We start from the raw sequence: 6,000 nt of genomic DNA, 5'->3' as shown, positions 1-6,000 counted from the left end.
TATATCCTATCCATAAACTTGTCAATTCGAGATTCTTGGTGTTGTACATGCTTCGTCAATCCTTCAACCAACTTCATCAGATTTGCGAGTTGTTCCTCAGGAGAGGAAGCAACAATCACCATCGTTTGCATGATCATCGGAGATGTAGGAGAGTAACATGGATTGTCGCGTAAGTTAATTTTCAGTGGACTCACGTTACGCTATATAGGTGGAGATGATTCATAAGTTAAATCACAGTTCTCCCTTGTGGTAGAGTTCTTGGAACCAGATTGCTCAAGTAAAGCCAATGTCTTCTTGATCTTTTCAGCAACACTATTTCCTCCTTCTAGAGCATTTGTGGAGGAACTTGCTCCTTTTGGAGTCGAAGATCCAAAAACAGGTTTTGACACAGACAACACTTGAAGCGTTTGTTGTCCTAGTGTAGCAGCCTTGCTTCTCGTAACAGCTCTAAAACTTCCAAAGGTAACACCAAGGGTGTCTTCAACTTCAGTAGAGAACTTGGAGCTAATGACCTTAGAGGCGGTTGATCGAGAGTTGTTGTTCATGTTGTTCATTGAAGTCATCATGATATTCTTTGACGTTTGAAAAGTTGAGATGAGAGGTAGAGATTGTCCCACTGGGCGTGCCAAAATTTGTAGACAATAAAATTCGCGTCGAGAAAATAATAATCAAGAACGGAAAATTATAGAAACAATCAATTTTATTATTTCAAATGCGAGTGTTACAATCTCTATAATTCCTCTGAATTCGCCTTTTCAAATATAAATTCAAGGTCTTTAAAGCTTGTTCTTGAATCTATGCTGAACTTGAACTTGAACTTTATCTTGATCTTGACTTTTATTTGAACTCAAGGCTTCAAGCTTGTTCTTGAATTCAGTGGTCTTGATCTTGATCTTTCTTGAACTTGAATGCTTGAATTCTTAAACTTGTAGCTTTGTAGAGAATTAAATGGCGTTTGTACCACAGATTTTCTCTAGCTTCTTGTTTGGAATTTTTCTATCTCTTTTCTGAATTATGAGGACCCCACTTTATAGTTTTAGAATAGAGGAGTTGCGATTGGAAAATGATTCCGTTCAGCCAATCAGATTGAAGTAACATGATATTTGGGCTTTATGGAGTGGGCTTGTCATCTTTGACACGTGTCATGATTCTATTGGTTTTCTTATTTGACTTGGCATGCCACATCATCTGCACACGTGGCGCCAAGATGGGCTCTAGAATGAGATGAGATTGGGTTTAACAGATTGGGTTCATCCAATGTAGCCCAAATCAATTAATTTGGACTTTAATTAAATCCATATTTGTTGGACTTAAATATTTAACTCAAATATATCAATCCACAATATTAATTTGGATTAATATATTTATGAATTCAATATAATCCAAATCATTTTATAAATCTATATTTAATAAATTTTAAATGATTACAACATGCTTAAATCGTTGTTTATTTTCTATGAATTACAATTAGATATATGTAATTATATTGAATAATAAATTACAATTTTTTTTAAAAAAATCACAAATTTAAAACAATTTTTATAATTAACCTTAGAATACTTTTAAATATAAATTGTTTATAATTTATAGAAAATTAAAAATAAGTACTATATAAAATCTCACTTTCCCTAAATTTTCTCACGAGTCTTTGGCAACAGTTTTTAAATTAATATTAGAGCAATTTTAAAAATGACATAATACATATATTGAACCCTAAACTTGGATTCAAATTTTAACTTTGACCTCCAACTTTCATAATGCACAAATAAGCACTTTAACTATCCTACCTTTTAATAAATAAACACGAGAGTCCAACCTGGCAAAAAATCGTGAAATGCACGTATTAAACGCGCGTGAGGAGTAATTTTCATGGCCCACAATGAAAAAAATGGTGAAATGACAATTCTACTCCCTGAATACCGGCCAATCTCCGGCAACCCAAAATTCCTATTCATTTTACCAAGCCATTCTCCTTCTTCCTCTACACCGGAGAATAAACCATGAAGTGAACAAGCTTTCAGCTCGCAAAACCCACCAAATACCCGACCCCAAACCCAGCAGATCGGCTGTCTCCGGCGAGAACTATTGCGAAATAACACTGCTGCAACCTGCAACTCAAACCGGACATAAAAACAGCAACCAAATGACCCCCAAAATCCTATTAAAACAGACCCAACAACCACAAAAAACCTAAATCAAGATGCCAACCATCAACAAACCTCTAAGCTCCGTCAAACAATGAGCTCCAAGCTCTAAAAAACAGTAGGAGTAATTAGTTTTGATTCTTGTATGTAAATTAAAATTAAAATTATTTTTGATTCTTCAATATAAATTAAAATTAATGTTGATTTTTTTTGATCTAAAATCGACGTGTAAAGTATTTAACTAGTTGGTAGTCATTGAGTGGCTCATTTATACACATTGAAGCGATTGTCTTTCACGATCTTTGAATGTAAAAATCGCGTGTTTATTTATTGAAAGGTAGGATAGTTAAAGTGTCTATTTGTGCACTATGAAAGTTGGAGGTCAAAGTTAAAATTTGAAGTCAAGTTTAGGGTTCAATATATGTATTATGCCTTTCAAAATAGATAATATATAATTTTACGAGTATTTAAAATCTCACTTCTCCTAAATGTCCTCTTGGGTGTCGTGAATTGAGTGAGATTTCCTTTACTTTGTCGTTTATACAGTATTTAAAAATAATACTATTCACAATCCCACTTCTCTTACCTTAGTTGAAACAGTTTTCGAAATTAACGTTAGAGAAGTTTTAAAAATAAATAATTTAATTGTATATAAAACTCCATTTCTCTTAAACTTCCTCTTGAATCTCCTACGTTACTTGAGATTATCTTTACTTCTAAATTAATTCAAAATATTCTTCAGATTAATCAATTTCAAAATTTTAAAAAGAATTAAACGGAAATATAAAAATTGAATGAATAGTAAGCATGACTCATAACTGTCGATAACGATATGATAATCATCTCAAAAAAATAAAACATTAAAGGCTTTTGTATTCATTCAACCAGTAAATCTTATATGGCCTCAACAATAAATATCAATTGAGGAGTTATAGCAATTGGATAATGAAGGAAATGGAGGATTTGCCGTTTGATATTACGGAAAAGGGTCTAAAATATTTTTAAAGTATTGAAAATGGTATAAAATTACCCTTCATCCACCTATTGGCTCCAAAATGCCCTTTTCATCCACCTATTGGCTCCAAAATATTCTTGTCATCCTCAAAGTTGACCACTTATTTAATGATTTTAAATTTAAACTATTTAAATATTTTTAAATACTTGATGTTCAACTATTGATTATAATTTAATTTATTTGTATTATTTATAAACTAACCATTACCCACCCATTACTAATTAAATCCCACCCAATTAATAATCCAACTATAATATCAAAATCTTCATAAACACTATTAAAACACGATGAAATTATAGATTCATGAAAATTACATCCAAAATTATTTGAGTCCGAATTGAAGCCCCAATTAAATTTATGTTGAGCCGTTTATTTAGGAGGACACTTTCAATTTGGTTCTCTTTCAAAAATTAGAAATTTCTGATTAAAGGTAAACAAGTAATACATCCTGAATTAATTCATGCACTTTTTAAAAATATAATATTATAAATATTTATGATTTGTTTTAAAACCTTTAATATATTATTTTGAAAAAAAGTTACCTATGAAGTAACATCACATAATTGAGACGTAAAAATAATTAAGATGAACATAGTTAGAGTTGTCAGTTTATTGGTAATTTTTATTTAGACACTTGAATGTGTGATAATTTAATTCTATAGATATTTTCGTCTCAAATTTTTAAAAACACTCAATTAGTAGTAGCTTTTCTGTTGTTGCAATAATAATGTGACGGTTTTTTTAATTCGGAGGGTTTAATTAGTAGTGTGTGGGTAGTGGATTGATTTATAAATTATACTAATAAGTTAAATTATAACAAATAGTTGAACGTCACGTATTTAAAAAAATATTTAAATAGTTTAAATATAAAACCGTTAAATAAGTGGTCAATTTTGAAACAAAAGGTGGATGACAAGGGTATTTTGGACCCAATAGGTGGGTGGGAAGAATATTTTGGAGCCAATAGGTGGATGGAAGGTAATCTTGTACCATTTTCAATACTTTGAGGGTATTTTAGACCCTTTTCCGTTGATAGCATGTTATGCAATTATGCATGTTATTTTTAATATCTTGCTCTTTCTATGAAGGTTTATCTTTTTGGAAAAATTATAAAATATGACAAACATTGATATACATTTAAAATAAATAACTATAATTTATTTTTTTATGTTATATGGATATAATTACACAATAAAAAGTAAACTTAATTATATATAAAAATAATTAAAAAAATTATTATTATTAAATAGGAAAATTATTATTACAATCCTAATTTATTATGTCTAGGCATGTTTTATGTGATTAGTTCCACATGTTTACCCTCACTAATACTTTCTCTTTCATCAATCTTCCTATATCACAAAATTTATGTATTTTTCTCCCAAATTTATTTCAATTTAAGATCTTTTTTATTATTTTAGAAGAAACTTTTGTACTTTGAATTCATCTGATATCACTTGATTGATTTTCTCCTCGTTTTTATGAAGATCATAATTATATACATATATGTTGCATCTTTTATAGGCTTTCAGTTGACTTGTTTTCACATTACAATGACTATAGTTATAAAAAAAATTAGTACAAGAAGAACACGAACAACAGAGATTGAGGTTTATGCAATTGTCAAATTTGTATATGTTGAAGGAAGCTGACGGAACAGGTCAAAAGAACAGGTTCGGTTGAAGCTGTTTGACGAGTTAGAGTTTGAGTTACACTATGACTAGACTACCCAATCCTAAATAATGTACAAGTCTATATTTTGTACGACTAGGATAAGGTGTATATATTATATTTATGTTGTATTAGGATTTCTAGTGTAGCTAGTATAGGACTCTTCTCCTATATAAGGAGTATGTAAATCAATAATTCATTTATCAATACAATCATTAATTCTTCACACATCTGTGAGAATTTTACATGGTATCAGAGCAGGTCCTATCTCACCCGATGTTGGGGCCCCATAATCAAACTGCCCTCGTACCATATGCTAAGCACTGGACGTGAGGTAGAGTATTAAAGAATGACAGAAGTCCCACATCGGTGGTAATGAGATGGGTGGACTCCTTATAAGGCTTGGACAATCCTCCTCTCTTTGAGCTAGCTTTTGGGGTATGAGTTAGTTCTAAGACCTAATCTCATTGTATTGTGACAACATGAGTGCTTTGTACATGATAGTTAATCCAGTTATGCATGCTAGAACTAAACATGTTGAAATGGACTATCATTTTGTTTGTGAGAAAGTTGCTAGAGGACAACTTGTTACTCAATTTGTGAGGTTTAAGGATCAACTAGCAGATATTCATACAAAAGCATTAACCAAACAAGTTTTTGCTAAGTTTCTTCGCAAGCTAGGAGTTATAGTTCCTCCATTCACTAGCTTGAGGGGAAGTGTTGAAGGAAGTTGATGGAACAGGTCAAAGGAACAGGTTCAGTGAAGTTGTGTGACAAGTTAGAGTTTGAGTTACACTAGGACTAGACTACTCAATCCGAATTTATGTACAAGTCTATACTTTGTACGACTAGGATAAGGTGTATATATTATATTTGTGTTCTATTAGAATTCCTAGTGTAGCTAGTATAGGACTCTTCTCCTATATAAGGAGTATGTAACTCAATCATTCATTTATCAATACAATCTTGATTCTCATATTTGTGAGAATTCTACAATATATAGTAGAATAGTTATATACATAAATACTTGTATTCTAATATTAACACAAGTTGAAATGGTAATTTCTGAATACAAGTATATTTAAATACATAAGTAATCTATCGAATTTGAAAGGTTAATTAGGCAATACAAGTATACTTAGGGTCCGTTTGGATGGGCTTAATAAAAGC

The sequence above is a fragment of the Solanum lycopersicum genome, chromosome 9 (assembly GCF_036512215.1).
Source record: "Solanum lycopersicum chromosome 9, SLM_r2.1".
Lineage (NCBI taxonomy): Eukaryota > Viridiplantae > Streptophyta > Magnoliopsida > Solanales > Solanaceae > Solanum > Solanum lycopersicum.
This window is presented reverse-complemented; position numbering follows the sequence as displayed.